The sequence below is a fragment of the Pipistrellus kuhlii genome, unplaced genomic scaffold (assembly GCF_014108245.1).
Source record: "Pipistrellus kuhlii isolate mPipKuh1 unplaced genomic scaffold, mPipKuh1.p scaffold_m20_p_12, whole genome shotgun sequence".
Classification (NCBI taxonomy): domain Eukaryota; kingdom Metazoa; phylum Chordata; class Mammalia; order Chiroptera; family Vespertilionidae; genus Pipistrellus; species Pipistrellus kuhlii.
The window spans coordinates 6,534,396-6,556,178 of record NW_023425427.1 but is presented as its reverse complement, the minus strand read 5'-3'; the positions used below and the strand labels follow the sequence as shown (position 1 = coordinate 6,556,178).

At 40.2% G+C, this 21,783-nt stretch overlaps 1 protein-coding gene across 2 annotated transcripts in view; it reads left to right on the top strand.

Annotated features, from left to right (window-relative positions):
• Nucleotides 1–369: 369 nt before the first annotated feature.
• KIAA1958 (KIAA1958 ortholog) overlaps nt 370–21,783 on the top strand; it is an 82,900-nt gene continuing 61,486 nt past the window's right edge. For both annotated transcript variants that reach the window (XM_036432989.2, XM_045579901.1), the window contains exon 1: nt 370–610. The gene's annotated coding sequence lies outside the window, so the exon portion shown is untranslated. The remainder of the gene's footprint in view (nt 611–21,783) is intronic.

The window sequence follows — 21,783 nt, the reverse complement described above, 5'->3', positions numbered from 1 at the left end:
CTCCTAGCGTTTAGGTGGAGTTGTAAGGAGAGGCAGGGGGGACCGCGGTCCCGTGCGTGAAGCCAGAGGGGGGCGTGCCGCCCACCTCAGAACAAACCAGGAATTGTGGGCTGCACACCAGTCGGGGTGCGGAGCCCGAGACCGTGGGCGCGTGTGGAGTGGGAGGGTCGGGCCACAACCCCTGGGGCAGCGAGAGCTGCGAGCTCGGCGCGCGTCGTAGGAGGTGTCGTTACTCACTTCCTGTGGGTCTCGCGGACCACGGCGCGCTTCCGGTGCCGGCTGGAGCCCGGGGTCCGAGCCCCCGCCCCGCGCGCCGGCCCCGCCCCGCCCGCGCCCCGCCCCCCGCCGCGCTCCGAGCCCGGCGCGCGGAGCCCGGGGCGCACGGAGCGGCGCGCGCTGGTCGGCGGAGCCAGGCTGGCGCCCCCGCACCCCGCCCCGCGCCCGCCCGCCGCCCGCCCGGCGCCTACCCCGCGCCACTTGCCCGCGCTCCCCGGCCCTCCGGCCGCTCTGCCTCCCTCCCGCACCTCCGTCCCGTCCCGCCCGGGCAGCCCGGTCCCCGCAGGCCTCCCGCCGCCCGCGTTCCTATGGACAGACGCACAGACACCTGCAGGTGGGTGAGCGCCGCGCGTGGGCGGGGACGAGCGCGCCGACGCGGCGGCCCGGGCCGGTGGCCCTTTGTGTGGGGGGCGGCCGCCCGGGGTCTCCTCCGCCTCCACCCCCGGCGGCCGCGCGGTGACCCGGCTGAACCCTCCTTTTGTCTCCTCTGGGGGCGGGGGGGCGGGGGGAGAGGTCGAGAGTCCGGGCCGGGAGCCGCGCGGCTGGACGTCGCCGCCCGCGACGGGCCGGGGGGCGTGAGGGGCGGAGACCCTGGCGGCCGGGGCCGCTCGGTCCGCCTCCCGGGCACCGGCCCGCCGCCCGGCTTCTCCCGTGGCGGCGGCGGCGGCGGCGGGCGCGCGGCGGGGTCTCCTCGCCTCCCCCGGTGTGGGGTCTGTGCGGGGGAGGAGGGCGGGAAGGGAAGATGAGATCTGCCCTCGTAGTTTCCCAGTCTGGAGGGGGTTGTGGACACAGCGGAGAGGGGGTTCCGGGCTTTGCCCGACTTGGGTGCCTCCCGGGAGGCGCGCCGAGGAGCGTTCCGGCGGGTGTGGAGGAACGCGCGCCGCCTGCGCCCTTATTTATTGTTTCTAACGGAGGAGAGCCTTCCCCCGTCTGAGGCTGCGCGCAGTGATTGGTGTTTGTTATCAAACACATCCAGAAATGTATCTCCCTGGATGGAGGGAGGCTGGGCTCGCCAAAACAAACCCCAGTGCAAGAAGGGCTGCGGTTCTCTCTCTCTCTCTCTCTCTCTCTCTCTCTCTCTCTCTCTCTCTCTCTCTCTCTATCTCTCTATCTCTCTCTCTTTCATAGATACTTAAGTGCAATAAATAAGAGATGAACATGACTGTGATTTTTACTTTTTCTTAATATATGTATATGTTAAAGTTTGGGGGTAAAGTTTAGTTGTTTCCTAGACTCCTTGGGATTAGCAAGACAGTATCTCTGACCTATTAAATTAACAGTTAACAAGCAAGCCAGGTAGGGACAGCTTCCCTGGTGGAGGTTAAATTAGAGTGCAGTAAATATCAGTCTTTCCATCCACGCTAAAACCTTTATTTCTTATTTTTCTCATTGGAGACAGGAGATCTTTTTGGGGATAACGTGAATGTTACCACTGAGATCTTCCTCCTCCCCCGTGTGTATTCCTTGACTGTAACCCATCCGTAATATACAAGGGCGGGCAAAAGTAGGTTTACAGTTGTTGGTATGGAAGAATACACGCAGTTTATGATGATTACAATGGCTTTAGTAACTGTGCTTCCTGTGTTCACAACTGTACACCTACCTTTGCCTGCCTGGAGTTAGTGGATGCGGTGTTTTGACAGTTACTGTGATATTTCTGATTTGTATTATTTTTTTTCTGGCTATGTGTCTTATAAACAAGTTGCTGTGTATTCGAATACTCAAATAATAAATCATGTTGAGTAAGGACCCAGAAAATTAATTTTTACAGATTCAGATTTTTAATGCAGGTGATAGCTTTGTATTAACTGCAATCTGCTGTTCAGTTCTGGAGACTTTTACTTATTTTGCCTATTGTGTGAGAATCCGTACTGACAATCTTGAATCTTACACTTAGCAAGCATATTATAAAAACTGTTTGAGGGCGCTCAGACAGTTATATGTTCAACTTTATGTAGAAAATGGAGGCTTTCTTAAAAAGAGTCACTGTAATAATTTTTTTAAAAAGCATTATCTAGACTTGAAGGAAAATCATGGTGGAAAAAATATTAAAATTTTCATCAAGATGTAGAAATTCATCAGAAAACAATATACACTTTAATGCAGATTTAATTAGGCAAGCTGATTTTTGTCATTACAAAAAAGAGACAGATAGGTATACCTAAATATTGTCTTTTTTCTAGAAGACAAATTTACCCTAGATTCTTGCCCTAGTTACATTCACAGATGGAATATCATTGCATGCCTAATTTTGTAAATGCTTGGAGTATATATTTTTGTACACTTAAGACCTAGAAGAGGCGACATGTAACAATAATCATGCCAGTGAGTTGATCAAATTTTATTAGTTCCTGCTCTAACTTCCGGTCGAGATTAGATAAAATGGATTTAAAGTCTGCACAAAGGCACAGAACTCAGTGTTAAAATTGAAGGTAAGCCCTTGAGCAAGGTCCTTCTTCCTTTTCCATTAAGGGTGGCCCAAAGAGGACAGGTATTAAAATTTGTTCAGGTGTGTCCTGAATGGTGGAATAGAGTTCTAAAACACTCCCTGAGCCCTAATTGGTTTGGCTCAGTGGGTAGAGCATTGGCCTTCAGACTGAAGGGACCCAGTTTCTATTCCAGTCAAGGGCATGTACCTTGGTTGCAGGCACATCCCCAGTAGGGGGTGTGGTATGCAGGAGGTAGCTGATCTTCCTCTCTCATTGATGTCTCTAACTCTATATCCTTCTCCCTTCCTCTCTGTAAAAAAAATCAACAAAGCCGAAACGAGTTTGGCTCAATGGATAGAGTGTCAGCCTGCGGACTGAAAGGTCCTGGGTTCAATTCCAGTCAAGGGCATGACTAGTTGCCAGCATATCCTCAGTAGGGGATGTGCAAGAGGCAGCTGATCGATATTTCGCTCTCATCGATGTTTCTAACTCTCTATCCCTCTCTCTTCCTCTCTGTAAAAAAATCAATAAAATATATATTTTAAAAATCAATAAAATATATATTTTAAAAATCAATAAAATATACATATTAAAAAATAAAACACCCCAGAGTTTTCAGCTCATAGATGTATACTTTTCATCAGCTCTTATAAGTATTAAAAAGGATAAACAAAATTGAATTGCTTGTTTATACCTTTATTTACAAGGCTGTCATGTCAGTCTTAGCAATAAGATTTAACAAAGAGTCACTGTGTAAGCTAAACAGTAAGAGAGTGTGGCCTGTGTTGAGAATTGCTTGGCAAAGTTGTAGTTGTGCTCAATAGTTTTCTGGGATCGGCAGAGCAGAATCTTTATGTGGCTGGCTATTTTTTGTTGTTTTGTTTTTAGACTATGATTTGTAGATGTTAATGTTTTTATTCATGTGTAATTTAACAATAATATTTTGATGTAATCACTCATTCCAGAGAATGTTATATGCTGTCAACTGATTTTCTTCTGGTATGTATGTTGTTGTTTAGGAAGGCATAAATTATTTTTCATTTTTCATGGTTGACTTTTTTTCCTACTCCTTTTGTTATTGTGACAAATCAGTGCTGCTTTAAGAAATTTTAAATTTGTGTAAAGTTGAATTTTAAATGTAGCTGAGGAGTAAAAACTGACATTTACCAGCTTTAAAAACACACACACACACACACACACACACACACACACACAAACAAAAAAACTAAGCTGCCCATAGTTAAATTTGATAGGCTTAAAAATCCATAGACTTCTCTAGCCTTTTCCTGTTAGTTAATTCTCATGTAGGACCTTTAAAAGAAACTCAAAATGGCCACTTTATGTTAACTGGTACCCTCAAATGACTAGCATTATTAGTAATAATCAAGTGGAAAACTAAAAAGTAACAATTTTATTTTTTTTAAATAGATTTATGACTTTCAAGTCATTTTTCATGCAGTTTTTTTGTAGCCTGGTCGGGAAGCAGGTCTGACTGAGAGGTTTGGACAGTGACCCCTTATTCCAGCCTTTATGGTCCTGCGTTGTTTGAGAATAGTGCAAACTCTTGCTGCTTGTAGAAAATGGAGAATTTATTCTTGGATTAATATTCTGCTACCAGATGTATGAGGCTGGCTCTAAAGAAGCATTTGCTCTTAAATACTGTAAAAAATAGAGAAGCTGAAGATTGGAGAGAAGCCATTTATTTTGAACAGTTTATTTTCTGACAGTTTGTGTTTGTAAAGAAACCTGTTCATAAAATTTGCTTAAGAGATCTACATAGTTGTAAGAAGAAACCCCATAGGTTTCTTTTTTTTTTCCCTTTTCTTTTAAAAAAGTTCCATCAGGTTTAACTGTTACATATACTTTTTTACTTTGCTTTACATTAGTTGATTTATGGACTTTATTTACTAGCATGATGGGAGAATTCTTTTGCTATCCTGAAATTGCCCTCTGCCTGTGCGCTGGTCTGTTTCCTAGGTAACAAGTGCATTGCATAGATTCCATAATGAGGATTGTGGTTGGCTAGTTACAGTGTAAATTCTGTTGTTTGGTAAGCTTAGTCTCAAATTCAAATAAAGGTCAAGAATCCAAAAGTACTGAAAATGCAAATTTTTGAATTTTATCTTATATTCAGTGTCAACAAAGTTTAAAATACTGGAGAAAGGCAAATTATGCAACAGTATTCAAGCTTGTTTTGCAAAGTTTTAAATAGTTGGAAAGCTTTTTGCCTTTTTCACATTGGTAATACCGGTGGCTCTAGTGACAAAGATGTATTTCAGGAACACTTTATCACAATTAAAATAATATAGGAAGCGAAGGGATGGTGTTTAGGACATCAGTATTGGTCCTTTTGTACAGAGAGAAAAACATCATATATGTCTCAAAAGATAAACTGCAGCTTTGTGTGAAATGTATCTTTAAAAAACTTTAAGAAGACATTCAAACACTTAAACTTTTAAACACATTAAAAGTCTTACCATAAAATTACACATTTTACTCCAGCACTTTTCCTTCTGTTCAGTCAACTTTGTCTCAGCACCAAGGAGCAGGTTTTCCTTAGAGAGTAGCTTTCCCTGTCAGTTTACTCTTGAAATCTATGGTCTCTGTAACTCCATATGCAGGGCAAGAAGTAATATGTGTGCAGTTGCTAGTAATTATTATCTGTTTGTTTAAAAAAAAAAAAAAAACTTGCAAAGAATCAGAATTTCTTTTTTTTAAATGTCTTTATTGATTTTAGAGAAAGAGGGATGCAGAGAGGGAGGAAGGGAGGAAGGAGACAGAGACAGACAGACAGACAGACATACATCAGTATGAGAGAAACATAGATCAGCTGCCTCTTTGACTCACCCTGAACGGAGATCAAACCTTCAACCAGGGTGAATCAGAATTTCATTAATACCCATTGCAAATATCTTTTCACTTGATACCTGAAAATGTTTCTTGTTTATTAATCATCAATGACTCTGTTAGCTGAAGTACTTAAAAAAATTTTTTCCCCCTTGAATTCTAGAGACATCCAAAGTTATCTCTGTTACTTTTCTTTGCTTAAATGGATTGCTTTTTATTATTTACCCTTTAAAAAAAATGTGTTTTTATTAATTTCAAAAAGAGGGAGAGAGAAATAGAAACATCAATGATAAGAGAATCATCAACTGGCTGCCTCCTGCATGCCCCCGGGCACTGGGGAAATCGATTCCACAACCCTGGCTTGTGCTCTGACCAGGAATCAAACGGTGACCTGGTTCATGGGTACAGCCATTCTTTGTAGCTACAATGGCAGAGTTTGTTATAGAAACCTTGCAAAGCAGGATGTTTTTACTCTCTGACCCTTACCAGAAAATGCTTGCTGACCCTGCATTAGAGCATTAAGTGGAATAGTGAAAGATTGGCAATAACCAATATACCCATTTAAGATGATTATAGAGATTACTCATCCAGCCAATATTTATTGGGCATTTGCTATGCATTAAATACTTTTCTAGTTGCTGGGAAAACAATATACAAAAAAATATACCATCAGAGAACTTTTATTTTAGTAGAAAAGATGGAGACTAAACAAGACAAATATATAAAATAACATGAAAGGGATAAGTGCTGAGATTTAAAAAAAAAGAAAAAGCAGGCTTGATAATTTAGATATGCCACGAGGCCTTACCAAGCAAATGAATTTTTGGAAAGGACTTAAAATACATGGAAGTGCTGGATGTGTAAGTAGCTGAATGAAGAGTATTTGAGGCAGAGGGAACAGAAAGTAAAAGGACTTGAGCATCTGCAGATTTTGGTATCTGTAGTGCATCCTGGACACAGTCTCCTGTATAAACTTCATAGGGTTGTGAAGATGAACTGAGTTCATGTGGGCAGAGTGGGGACATAAGAGAAATTACTGTTAAGGTTAACTATCTAGAAGGGAAAGTTATTTAAACACTAGATACCAGAGAAAGTTGAGTTCAACAAATACATGTACTGTTGAAAGTCTGTATAAGTCTGTCTACTTTGACTTGATAGGTAACATATAGTGATTTATTAAGAACATTTTGAAGCTAATCATCTTGCTCTAAATCATGTGCTGTTGTAGCATGAATATTGTACACCCTGTATAGCATCAAATCTTTAATTTTGGAGAAAATGCTGTTTATTTTTATTTCAATAGGAGAAGCACCGTGACTTTGGTGAATGGCGTTGGTGGGTCATATGATGAACCATGGGGTGGGATGAGTGGTGAAAAGCATTCAGCCAACTCTGGGAAGGATGGCCTGTTTATTAGAGCATGCAGGAACTTTCCTCTTTGATTATATAGGTCAAGGCAGTAAAGAACTCTAAACAGATACACGGTGGTGAAAGGGGATCATCTCTAGAGAGTGATGAGTGAGAATGTAATCTGGTCCTCTGGAGTGTACCATCGAAATTCTAGTATTTGAATATCCCCTCTTCAGAGAGGCTGAAGATCACTGAACTCACATCTATAATAATAAATGCATAATATGATAATTACACTGGACAGCCGAACAGCCTTCTGGACGTCATTCTGGACTAAGCTGCAGAGGCAGAAGGGGTAAGGGGTGATCAGGCAGACAAGGCAGGTAAGCAAGCAGTTAGGAGCCAGGGGTCCCAGATTGCAAGAGGGATGTCCGACTGCCAGTTTAGTGGGATCGATCCCAAACCAGCAGTCAGACATCCCCTGAGAGGTCCTGGATTGCGAGAGGATGCAGGCAGGCCTGAGGGGGCCCCCCCCCCCCCCCCCACTCCCGGTGGATGAATTTTATGCACCGGGCCTCTAATAATGGATATAGTTAAGAATTAACTTAAAAATTTTTTTTTCTAGAAAGTGACTTAATTTGGGGGGAAGCTTTTGATAAAAATTGAAGTATGGGAAAAATGAAATTTTAGAGTCCTATGACATTTTGTGAAAAAAATATTAGATCCCTTTTTGTTGTATTTATTTTAGTTAAGGATAATTTTATATGCATAGTGTGTCCTGATGTGTTTTCTATTTGTGACTATTTGAGAATTGCATAAGATTCTGTTACTTTATATTGAGAGAAATCTGAAATCTTTTTGCAATGATAATTTTGTTTTCTTCAGTACTAAATCTTCCTAAGTTATATTTGCTCAAGCTGCTGCTTTTTTTGTTTTAAACGTAGCTGGATAATTGAAGATATGGTCAGCCCTATGTCTGCCACACTAGCTTTGTAGGAAAGTTTCTGCCTTCCTTGCAGAATCGTGGGTTGTAACTTAGGGTGTCTGTGGGCCCATTAATTCTCAATAGAACCTGGGGATTGTGCTTATTAGCTAGAAGTGTGGCAATTTTGGCAGTAAGTTCCTCCCAGGACTCGGGCGCTTCCATGCTTAGTGGTGTGTGGCTGTTACAGCAGTTGTGGTATTTAATTGAACCTGAAGCTCCCTTGGACTTTTCCTCGTCCATTAGAGTAAAGTGACTGGAAAGACCTCTGAGAACATTTTAAAAAAATGCAGTTTAGTATTTCTGATTTAGTTAATAGTTAAGCTAAGGATGTTTAGGAGCATTTGAGGGTGGAAGGGAGGGAAGCTATGTTTACAGAAACCTTTATGAAACATGAAATTGTGACACCGACTCAGCCTGTTTTTCCCAGCTCTGTGCTGATACACCAGGCTCCGGTCCAAGGAGAAGCATGACTCGATTCCCCCTGAACACCTTGGGCAGTTACTCTTTTCAGGACGATAGGCTGATACAGCAGATGCACATAATCTGGAGTGCTCAGGAAGGATGTGCAGATTTCTCTTAGATTTTAAGAAATGACTATGATGGAATGTTCTAGTTTGATTTCTTTTAGTGGGAATTTTTGATTTTTGTTCTGTGTGAGAAATGTTCGGTAGTAGCACTGGGACATCAATCAAATTTCCTGTACCTATAAGATGAGAGTATGACTGAGATACTGTGTCTTTTGTCTTTATTCGGTAATTCTTTTTTTTTTTAATATTTATTTATTTATTTAAATAAATCTTTATTGTTCATATTATTACAAAAGTTCCTCATTTTTTCCCCCTCCACCAGGTTCCCACCCCATCCTCTGCCCTATTCGGTAATTCTTAATCTTTTTTTTTTTTTTTTTTTTTTTTTTTGTGTGTGGTGGATTTATGGCCCCAGAGAGAATCAGATAAAAAATTTGGATTCTCATAAAATGCACATTTGCACAGACAACATACACTTTTGTATACATTTTAGGAAATATGTGGATCCCCAATGCATTGTGCTAACAATTTCTATTTTGTGTATTTACATTTTAGCATGTGATATTCTTCTAAGACAGAAGCCTTAAGAGTTTGAGGTAAGGATATAGGTGAGTGAGCTTATGAACCTCCAGGGGAAATTTACTTTGTTAATGAGCAGAGGATAACATGGCATTTTCCAACAGAAATTCATATAAACGGTTGTATTAGTAGTGTGCATTTGGTTAAATCCTTCTCTGCACTATAGGTTATGAAGACATAGTGTCTCATTACTGGTACATTTACAAAGTCAGTCTAGCAAGGAAAAATTAAAAAGTTTAAATTTTCATTCTCATTTCTACAGGAATTAGAAGAGAGAGAATTTATTATGTCAAGCATTACAAATAGCATGTATTAAAGCAGCTACATATGATGAAGCACATTGTTGGAACACCCCATGAAAGATAATTTGCATGGAAGATAATTATTTAATACTACTTTAATTTACAAGAAACATTTCATCATTTAATTGAACCCTTTTACACACATTGCTTCGCTCCAGTGGATTGCATTTGCTCCCTGCATATGTACAATGCCATAAGGGTGGTTAAAATCCGATTCAGTCTAGCTGGAAGGTGAAACAACAGCTGAAAGTCATGTCATAAAAACATACATTATTAAACATTGAGAATTGTTTTTGAAATAATTTTTCTGTTGGCTGGTTTGTACCATAAAGCTGATTGTCTAATTTTTTTTTTTTCTAGTAAGATTTGTATAAAATTATTTGGCCCTGCTGGCCACGAATTAAACCATATTGTTCAGTTTAAAAATCTTTCACCTTCATAGGCCCTTCACCTATATTGTGCTTCTACAAAATGAGCAATAGTCATTATAGAAAGGAAATTATGAGGTGGATAAAGAAGACACTAAAATAAGCATTTCAACAAAAGCTGACTTGTGATTAAAATGTGTAGAAAGATAATATATGGTTTAAAGAGTAATGTAGGTATGTCTAAGATTTTCTCTGTTTATATTAGCAGAATATAGTGTATGTATATTATCCATACACTATATTAGTATAGTGTATGGATAAACTTTTTCTCAGAGAAGGAATTTGGGATGAGCTTGGGACTGACCCCTTGTGGATGTTCCATCGCTGAGACATTTAAAATAAGCATTGTGAGAAGCCAGACCCATTCTTTACGGGGAACACGGAAAGTACGTCAAATGAGGAAAACACTGAAGGCCTGCAGGTTAAGGATGTCTGTTATCACCATTGTTTTGGAGGTCCCAGTCACTGTAGAAAAGGGGATACAGGCGTTATAAAGGAAGCCCTACAGTTATTACCATTTGCAGAAATAGTGATGGGATAGAGGAAAATAACATTCCTGAGAATGAGATAAAAGTTCAAAATGGTGGGATGGGGAACTGAAATATTTTGTTTGGTACCTTCTATGGTTTTGGTGAATGAAGGCTTTCTGCTAAAAGTGGAGGGCCTGAGGCTAGAATTGGGTTATCTAAGAAGAATGGGAAGAAAGGATGTGGAGTAGCAGGTGTGATGAAAAAATATTTGGAATAGCTTTAAGATTTCCTCTGGGGGCGAATTGTTATGAAACACTGTGGAGTCAGTCAACAGCAGTTGGTTGCTGTGAGTAAGGATCACTTCTAGATGCTCCGAGCATAAGCAATTGATTACCTGTGTGGGCAGCTTCCTAGCCACCTGAGGTGGTAAATAGGAGGTTCAGTCCCTTGCACAAAATTTTCAAAAATATATTTTTAGTGATTTTTTTACAGAGAGGAAGGAAGAGAGAGAGAGAGAGAGAGAGAGAGAGCCAGAAACATCAATGAGAGAGAAACATCGATCAGCCGCTTCCTGCACATCCCCCACTGGAGATGTGCCCACAACCAAGGTACGTGCCCCTGACCGGAATCGAACCCGTAAGCTGACGCTCTATCCACTCTGCCAAACTGGTTTTGGCCCCTTGCACAAAAAATTTGCTCCTGAAATCTGACATTTGATTGCATGAAATCCTGACGTTGGAGGTCTTACAGGATCAGTTATAGGTAAGGCAAGGGAGAAAGGAAGGATGGGACTGGAAGGAAAAGCCTGTATTTTATTTTTGTAATGGACAGATCTGTCAGTAGGTGGTCACTGATTATGTATAGAAAGGCCTAGAGGATAATTCCTACTTCCTAGCAGTGTTATGGAGATCCACTAAATTAGATGTGACAGTGGATATGAACTCTTTCCCACAGTGCCCTGCATATAATAAGCTCTTAGTAGATACCTGTTTTAAAAACAAAAGCAAAAATTCTGTGTTGTGTGAACCTATTATGCCCAGATATTGAACTAATCTTGTCTCCCATACATCCTTTCAGTTTCTCAGCATTCTTAAACCTGTCCTGGCCTCTATTCCTTTAGCCTTTCCTTTGCAAAATTCTTATAGTTATAGCTGGTCCCCTATATTCTCTTTCTGCTCCTAAAAATACTGCTTTCAACAGGTGCTGTTTGTATTTTACTCTCACACCTAATTTGCCAAAAATTGTGGGCTCAGTCTTTAGAAGATTCATTTTACAGATCATAAATGTTCTAAATGTTTATTCTTAACCTCAGAATGCAGCCTGAATTCCAGGGCTGAGTTTTTTCTATTGAAGGTTGTCTCTCCACCATCTCCAGCTATGTGCCTGCAGATGAGATTCTGGGCGGGGGTGGGGAGGGGGGGTGTCACTCTGTGTCTGGACTTGGTAAGAAAAACCTTAGGAATGTTTCATTTCTCTGGACATAAAGCTGCTTTGTGCACAAATGTCCTGTATTGCTGGGGCACACAGTTACCCATGGGACAGAAAGAAGGGCAAAGAGAAACAATAAAAATACTAGCAGCCAAAAGTGTAGTTATTTGCTAAGGTCAAGGTTAGGATTAGGGAAGATTACAAAATATGTCAACGGCAGAAGATAAAAATTGTTCATGTACTATTTCCTGACATTAAAATGGGAGAGAAGGAAGGAAGGAAGGAAAGAAGGAAGGGAGGGAGGGAGACAAGGCATTGGGATAGTGAAAGCATGAAAGGATCAATTGATCCCTAGGTCCCAGTGGGTCAAAGACTAGGTCAGTGAAAGAATTTCTGATACAGATCTGATTGATCCCGAATTTCAGGTATTTTTACTTCAGCCACATGTCTTCATAATAAGTGCTTCCTGACTTTAGAATTGTATATCAGAGCAAATAATTTTGAGTCAAAAGTTTTGAGTTCAAGTCTTGCCTTTATTGTTATCTTGCCTTGGGTAAGTCACTTGATTTCTTTGAACCAGTTCCAAAATCTGTACAGTGGAATGAAAAGTACCCAACAGCCGAAACTGGTTTGGCTCAATGGATAGAGCGTCGGCTTGGGGACTGAAGGGACCCGGGTTCGATTCCAGTCAAGGGCATGTACCTTGGTTGCGGGCATATCCCCAGTAGGGGGTGTGCAAGAGGCAGCTGATCGATGACTCTCTCTCATCGATGTTTCTAACTCTCTATCTCTCTCCCTTCCTCTCTTTACAAAATCAATAAAATATATTAAAAAAAAAAAAAAAAGTACCCAACCGCTCAGCCTCACAAGTTGTTCAGAATATGAGATGGGAGACAAATGTATGAAAATGTTTTTGTAAAATACAGAGTCCCATTTCCTAGTCTGTGTCCTCCATTCTTTTCAACAGGCTTCCTCCCCTTCTGTATCCTACATTCTGTTCACAGAGTGCAAAGAGCCTCGCCTCACAGCTGTGATAAAAGTATGACTCTTGTAGAAAAGTAATAAAAGAAGTATTCATGACTATTGTAATTACTTGCCTTGTAATAAAATATTGTCTTAATAAATTAAACTTATATTTCTGGTAACTATGGAGTAACTGAGAACTGATTTATCATTCCACCTGGACTAGGGTTTCTCTAGAGAAACAGAACTAATAGGAAGGATGTGTATGTGTATCTACATCTACACACACACACACACACACACACACACACACAAAGAGATTTATTATAAGGAATCGGGTCACACAAGTAGGGAGGCTGAGAACTCCCAAGTTCTGCAGCCAATAAGTTGGAGACCTAGGTGAGCCAGTGTATATAGCTCCAGAGTCTGAAGGCCTGAGAGCCAGGAGAGCCACTGGTGTGAATTCTAGTCAAAGCCAACAGCCTCAAGACCCAAGCAGAGCCCATGTTTTAGTGTGAGTCCGAAGGCAGGAAGACTGATGACTCAGTTCAGCAGGTGGGCAGGAGGAGTTCCTTCTTACTGAGCCTTTTTGTTCTCTTAAGGTTTTCCATTGATTGGATGAAGCCCCATTAGTGAGTGCAGTCTGCTCTGCTCAGTCTACTACTGATTAGGTAGTATTAATCTTAACCAGAAACACCCTCATAGACTCTCCCAGAATAATGTCGATGAAATGTCTGGGTCCCCAGTGGCCCAGTCAAGTTGACAAATAAAACTAACAATCACAACACCTGAAACAAGGAGTAAACAAGACAAAAATATATTAAACAGTGATCTTTAAGACATTGGATATGAGGCAGTGAATGTGCAGTGATCTCCGAGAGGTGAGAAAGGAGTAACATGAACCCAATGATTGCCCCAGTTTACCACCTGAAAAGGGTTTCCAGGCTGTAGTGTAAGGGGGAACCCAGGTGGAGGCTGCCAGGCTCCCTGAGGTGAGAAGATGGGGCTGGGAGTCTGAGGAGGCCAAGGCGACTAGACTTCACAGGAAAAAGTAACTGTCTCTTTTCTCAGTAACATGCTCCTATGTGTAGAAAATCCCAAGGAATCTACAAGAAAGTTACTAGAGCTAATAAACGAATTCAGTAAACTTGCAAGGTACAAAAGTCAGTTGTATTTCTACACACAAGCAATGATCAATTTGCAAATGAAATTGAAAAAGCATTTACAATAGCATCTAAAAGAATAAAATAACTAGCAGTAAATTTAACCAAGGAGGCAAAAGACTGGTACACTGAAAATTATAAAATGATGCGGAAATAAATTCAAGACAACCTAAATAAATATATCCTGGGTTCATGGGTAGGAAGACTTATTAATATGTCAATATCATCCAGAGATAATTCCTATCAAAATTCCAACAGACTAATTTTTACAAAAATGAAGAAGCTAATCCTTAAATTCGTTTGAAATTGACGGAGGTGCCAAGAAGCCAAAACAACTTTGAAAAACAACAAAGTTGGAGAACTCACTTCCTGATTTCAGAAATTATTACAAAGCTATGGTAATCAGAACAGTGTGCTATTGTAATAAGGATAGAAATATAGACCAATAGTCCAGAAATATATCCATATACCTATGGCTAATTGATTTTTGGCAAGGGTGCTCAGTTCATTCAATGAGAAAAGAATAGTCTCTTCAACAGATGGGATAATTATATTTCTGTACACGAAGGAATGAAGCTGGACTCTTGCCTCATACTGTATACAGGAAAATTAATTCAAAATGGATCATCAACAACAAATTAGAAGAGTTAAAACCATAAGACTCTTAGAATAAAATATGGACAGCCAAAGAAAGCAGGAGCTATATCATTCTTTGCTGATTTTAGTTTGTGGTTTCTCTGTTGATGGCTCAATAAAACATGTGCCTTTTTACTAATCTATGCTATTATCTTTACTAACTTGAGATTTAACACAAATTAGATGTTTCTTTATGATGTCTGAATTTGTGCTCATAGCATCCCAAACTGTTCAGAACTCATGAATATGATTGGCTTGACTGGTGCAATCATTCACATTGCTGGTTTTGATCTTGGACACTGACCCTGATTTAGTTTTCAAGTATTGAATATCACGAAGACATCACATTCTGGTATTTAAATGTAATTTCATGATAGTAAAAACCTTACCAAAGACAAATATTGGTGACTTTTAGGCTTTTAGGGATTCTTTTTTAATCTTCACGGAGAGTATGTTTAGAGAGAAGAAGAAAGGTGAGAAGAAGGTAGGAAGCATCGATGAGAGAGAGAAATATCCATCAGTTGCCTCCTCCAAGGACCCTAACCAGGCATCAAACCCCAACCTAGGTATGTGCCCTGACCAGAAATTGAACCTGCAACATTTTTGGTATATGGGACGACATTCCAACCAGTGGAGCCACTTGTCTGTCGCCTGGGCAGCAATTTTTTTTATTTTGAATTATCCTTATGACTCTTCTGAACATTTCCGTCACTGCTCAGAGATATTTGTTGAATGAGTAAATACTGTGTAAGGTGTAGTTAGTGATCATGAAAATAAATTCCAAATCCTTCTGTTCTTTGAGGCATTTCCAGCATATTTTTGCTACAAGTAATAACAGAAATGCTCATGTACCTTTTGGAGTTCAAAGGCATTTTTGCACTAACTTGTTTCTGATAAAACAGTAATTATATGGGAATAATATGATCCCCTTGGATTATGTACACGTAGTTGTTGGATTATTAAAGCATTTAATTAGTATTTCAATAAGTGCTGATATAAATACGTCATCTTGTCTCTTGATCCTAATTGTACAATATTGCAGGAAGTGGACCAGTATAATAGAAGAAAGGTGATTCAGTTCCCTCAGTTCTACATCATCTTACGATCAAGGAGTTCTTGAGTTTTGTGTGTTTGGGCAAATGGCAAGGGCAAACAATTTTTGCCATTTTACACAGCTTGATTGATTAGATTGACTAGTAGAGAGGAAGCAGCAAATTAAATTGGTTTTATATTTTTAAAATACAATGACAAACAGAAAAGACAGAGGTAGATAAACATACTACATGTGTATTACTTCTAAGGAAATTTAATTCAGTCTTTAGCAATGGCTTTGAGTAAAAGTACTACCTTCATTTGCAGATAAGATAATGCATGCGGTATAGACTCAAGTAACTGGAGACAGAGTGAAATTGATATTTTGCATTAGTTGTGCATTATTTATCATGTTTGATAAAGCAACAGCATATGCCTGATGCTTTTACCTTACATGCCCTTAAATGAAGTTGGGTTTTTTGTTTTGTCTGCACACTTAAATGATCACTGCTAGGCATAGAATTTTGGTTTTTAAAGAGTTTTTCCCTAAGAAACTACAGGCAATCTTTGTTGTCTTTAGTATTACATGCTGCAGATAAGCTATCTCATTCTCTTTTTGTGCTGTATCCCTAATTTTGCTCCCCAAATACAGCCACCCAAGTCTTAACCTCATCCTGTTTCTTTAGTATCTCTACTGCCTCAAAGTAGCTCTAAGTCTACTTTCCTTTCACTTGAATCACATTTGATATCTATCTACTCTATGTTCTTCATACACCCATCTTAGCTCCTGGTACCTTTGAAAGAGCCAGGATTCCCTCCTTCCTGGTTCCACACCATGAATATGATTGGCTTGACTGGTGCAATCATTCACATTGCTGGTTTTGATCTTGGACACTGACCCTGACACTGCTTGGCCAGGTTGGGGCCAGTTTCATTATTTCCACCTGTCAGATCTTTTTATGTGGCTTGATCCTTGGTTATTGCAGGAACAAATACCCCCCCTTACCCAACCGTGTGAGTCTATAGCTGGGCAAGGTGCATAGACTAATTCCGAAGAACTTGGCTCCGCCTGGAGTGGAACAGCTGCCACGGGCACCAGCACGGGAGCTTATTCTCGTTGTGGGGACCTAACATCCTGCATCTGCCTCTTGGTCATAATAGGTAGAATGGAAATTTGAAACCATGTGGTACAAATTGCTTGTAGAGTCAGGTGGATGGTGGGACTACCTCCAACTTAACAGGTGTGGGTGGCCTGAACTAGCAAGGTGCAGGGTTATGTGACAACAATTGGATAATATCTTTTCTATCCACAACACAGCCACCTAGCATTGTAGCCACCTTCATCACAGCTGCCCATTAGGAATTGATTTTTTTTTTTGTCCTCATGACTTCTAATTTGAGAAGTAACATGAGAATCAGACGCTAAGGATGGAGAGTGGGCCTGGCAGGATGCTGAGACTTTTCAGATCCCTGCATAGTTGTATGTGTTGATTTTAAAGGAGCAGTAGATGTGCTGTTTTAAAAGCTTTGCCCTGGATGACATGAAATTTAGGCTATTTTTCAGATCTGCTCTCTGGCCTGGAATTTCTTCACCTTGTTGTATAGGCTTTTTGAAAGTCCTGGGGAAGATAGTTTAGGATTTTGTAGTGAAATATTTTTCTGAAAATGAGTAGAAGTGAACAAAAGTAAACCTTTGTACAAATCTTTCTGGAAGGTGTGTGTATGAGCATGTACTCCAGTGTCATTTTAGCTTAGGTAGTTCTATAACTTCTAAACTTGTGTGGAACTGGTCTTGATATGACCAGGCACCGATATATCAGCTATAGGAGGGCCCAGCTACCAACCAACTGGAGAGGGGTGGGGCCATCGGCTGGCTGTAGAGTATGCTCTGATATGTCATAATTAGTGAGTACATGGGGTTAGTGAATCTGCAAATTAGAGGTGAGGTCAGGTGACAGAGCTGGTGTGGATGAGGAATGTACCACTTCTAATAAATAATAGCTACCATTCATGGAGAACAGACTGGAGCTGAGTTGAGAGCTGAATATACAGCAAAACCAGGAAGGCAGTTAGCTGAACTGGGTAGCAGCAACTCTGCAGAGAGTTTATTTTTCCAATTTAACATATTTGTATTGATTTCAGAGAGAAAGGGAGAGGGAGAAAGAGAGAGAAACATCAATGATGAGAATCACTCATTGGCTGCCTCCTGCACGCCCCCTATTGGGGATTGAGCCCACAACCCGGGCATGTGCCCTGACTAGATTTGCACCTCAACCATCTGGTTCATAGGTCAACACTCAACCACTAAGCCTCGCTGGCCAGGCGATTATATTTTAATTATTTTCAGTTTAAATAGTCACAGTAGAAAAGGATTAGTAAGCCTTTAATGACCTGGATGCTACTCTGGCACCTTAGGGTTGTTGCAGAGTAGAGCTTTGATGCCTTGAAAGGAATCAGGGCTTGCATCTGGGCAATTAGGATTGAATTTTCTTATAGAAATAATAATAATAATTCTATTGTCTGTGTCATGTAGTAGTATTAATTCTTTACTTCTGGTTAGCAGAATAGGCTAAATGAGATTTTTTGGGTGGCCTTAGAGCCTAATTACTTCATGTATAGAATTGTTTTTATAACATCCACATTTGTATTCTAAACCGATTTATTTACCATCTTTGGACCTCAGTCTTTTTATGTAAAGGGACTTGCTTGTGTTTTACATTTTATTTCCCCAGAATCCTCTCCACAGAGGATTACAGCACATTGTATATAAGGCTCAGTACATGTTGACTCTTTAATTGGTGTGTCAGTAGTTGGTTTCATCAAAGAAGGCATTTGGGTAGGTGTTCTATATACTGAATAATTAGAGGACATTTTGCTGTGCTGGCTATGAATTGACATTTGACACAATTCCTTTTCTCCTTTGCTCAGTTTCAATAAGTTACTCATTGCCCATCCTCTCAGGACCATAGACGCTAGAAATACATTCTCTCCTGGAATCCACAGCAGTTGACCTCCTTATAAGCATACAAATCTTGAGAAAATGAGCATTTCCTGTGGTTTTCATTTATTCATAATGGTATGTTCCCAGTAATGTTGAAGTAGACCTATTCTGGGCACCATCAGTGGTCTGCTCATTGCCTGAATTATTTGGCTGTTGTTAATGATGCCATTACTCCTGCTTTATTTGTGTTTATTGCTGCAATTATTCATATGTAAAAGTAATTTTGCCGAGTACCTATTATATGAAGGGGAATTTATTACATATTTCTTTTTTATGTAATTTCCGAGTCCTCCTAGGATTCCACGGTTTTTACCTCCTCTTCTGAGAGAAGCCACATTGTGTCTTTTATTATTATTGCTGTTTTGCAGTCTTATTACACTTGCATAGCTAAAATACAAACAAATAGTCCGTCAACTTACTGAATCTGGGTGAGCACAGAAGAGAAGGAATAGGACAAAGGGATTCGTGGGCTGTTCCTAGGAACCTTGGGAGTGGGAAAAGTTGGAAAGCTCCTTTTAAGCTTTTTGTTCTGATGTGTCCCCATCTATGAGTTCTCCCAGTGCCATCCTAATCATTGGCTGTCAGGGGTCTTGGAGTCCATATATGTCTGCGTTGTTCTACAAAGTTTAAAGAATGGAATCCCCTTGGTATATCTCTGGGAGGTGCTAAACAGGTTGAGATCAGTGCTACTGCAAGCCTGGGAGGTGTTTGCAATCATCTCACTCAGGCACTAACATGTTTACCTACCAACCTTTTCATCTCAACTTCTGTATAAATGGTATTGTCGAGGCATTAAGACACTTTCCTACTTCATCCTCTTTACACTTACTGTTCTCGTTGCCCGCAATCCCCTTCTCTTCCCCAGCATACCCACTCCTTCACATGACTTGCTCCTTCGGATCTCTCAGTACTCAGCTTAAGAATCACCTTTTCAGAAAGGCCTTCCCTGACTCCCTTTATTAGGTCTCCCCTATAATTCTCTGTCATAGCATCTTATTAGAATCATTTTCCAGCATTTGCCACATCTCTGGTTATTTACCATATCTTCTTTATCTAAAGCTTCTCCTCTGATTGACCTTCAGGTTTATGTATCTACCTCCCTGTTGGACATTTATACTTTTATTTAGTCAATCATTTATTTATATCAATATGGATTCATGGATATTATGTTTGTTTCTTTTTTTAAATATATTTTTTGTTGATTTCAGAGAAAGGACAGGAGAGGGAGAGCTAGAAACATCAATTATGAGAGAGAATCATTGATCAGCTGCCTCCTGCACGCCCTACTCACTGGGTATGTGCCCTGACCAGGAATCCAACCATGACCTCCTCCTCAACCAGGGAGCCACACCAGCTGGACTGGATATTTATTTTATACTTTGGTTTAAAATCCAGTACTATTTTATTTACTTTGCTGCTCAAATTGTTCTAGTCGTGGCCATTGGGAGCTCTATGAGTTGGCTCCTTGGTTCCTTTGGCATACTCCATCAGTTTGCTTTTGAGTACTTCCTTAATTCCTGGTTCTGTAGGAGTACTCCAGTATCTTTTTTGAAAATTTAAGAATTTCCCATCAGTGATTTTTGTATAGAATTTGAAAATAATTTGATGTGTGTTTATATGAACTCAGGCTATTAAGTAGATTAAAATATTTTTAGTATAGATTGGTTTTATTTTTGTGATGATTTATAATGCTACTTCTCATAGGGAAAATGTATATGAGTATGACTTTTCTCAGGGTAAATATTGTGTTTATGGCCAGTTTTTATACTTCAATTTATTCAGATATAGATTTCACTTTGCAATTCATATTAGAGAAGTTTTACATTTCTCTGGTTTTCAGGGACATTTATGGTTGCCAGCAGCTGAACAGATACCATTATGCTGGAAGTATTTCAGTGATTATATATGCTGAGTGGTAAGATTGCTTATTCTAAAAAAAGGACTCCATAATATTTGGTTTTGGTTATAATTAGCAGTATGTTTGCCAGAAATTAAGTTTAGCTTTTAGAAGCCTGGAATTCTTCATATGTTTATCTTTAAATATTTCAGAGACTGTTATGAAACTGTTAGTAATTCCAATGTATATTATATGTTCAGCTTATTCTTTTAGAGCTGATGGAATAACATCTAGCAAGTAATTGTACAACATGGGGAATGTTCAAGATAACAGGATGTAAATAGTAATACTTTAATTACAACTTTGTTTAAAAGGAAACTAACTGGCCTTGGCTGGTGTTGCCCAGTGGTTAGAGGGTCAGCCTGTGTACTGAAGGGTCTTTGGTTCAATTCCCAGTCAAGGGCAAGTACCTGAGTTGCAGGCTCATCCCTGGCCCTGGTCAGGGCATGTGCAGGGCAGGTCAGGGCATGTGCAATGGAAAAAATACCCTCTAGTGAGGATTTACAAAACAAAAAGCAAAAGAAAAAGGAAACTAACTGATTCCAAGTACAAATAAAAGACCAGAAGGGAAAGACCAAAATGTTAACAGTGAATATCTGTTATGTAGTGTGACATAGCTTTTCTGTAATTTTCCAAATAAAAAAAAATTGGCTTGCATTACTTGTTTAATGAGGAAATGAGGGTTTTTTTTTAATTTGGGGAAAAAACTTTCTGCAAAGATTTCTATTGAGTGCTTATTTGTTACATTCTTGATACTGAGAAAGAAAAAGCTTTTTAAAAAACTTTCATAACTCAGATTGTTTTTCTCTACCGATGATTTGGTGAGATGTTATAATGTTTTTATAACATTAGCACTTTACAGTTTATAAAAATCTACACTGCCGAACCTGTTTGGCTCAGCGGATAGAGTGTAGGCCTGCGGACTGAAAGGTCCCAGGTTTGATTCCGGTCAAGGGCATGTACCTTGATTGCAGGCACATCCCCAGTAAGGGGTCTGCCTCGTGCACACCCCTTACTGGGGATGTTATAATCTTTCGATGTTTCGATGTTACGATGTTTCTCTCTCATCGATGTTTCTAACTCTCTATCCCTCTCTCTTCCTCTGTGTAAAAAAAATCAATAAAAAATTATATTTTAAAAAAACTACACTAATAAAAGAGAAACATGCAAATTGACCACACTCCTGCTATGACCACAAGCCACGCCCACCAGCCAATCAGGAACAAATATGCAAGTTCACCTAACCAAGATGGCTGCGGGCCACAGAGTGAGCAGGAGGCTTGGGTTTTCTGGGCAGTAGAGGAAGCCAAGCTCCTCGCAGCTCTGGCCTCTGCTCAAGGCTACAAAGTTTCAATTATAGAAGATAAATAAATCCCAGATACCAGGGCCTCCTCTTGGGTTGCTAAGGGATGTAGCCAGCCTGCAAACCACCACCGGCCCCCTTGCCCACACCCCAAGGCAACCCTGACC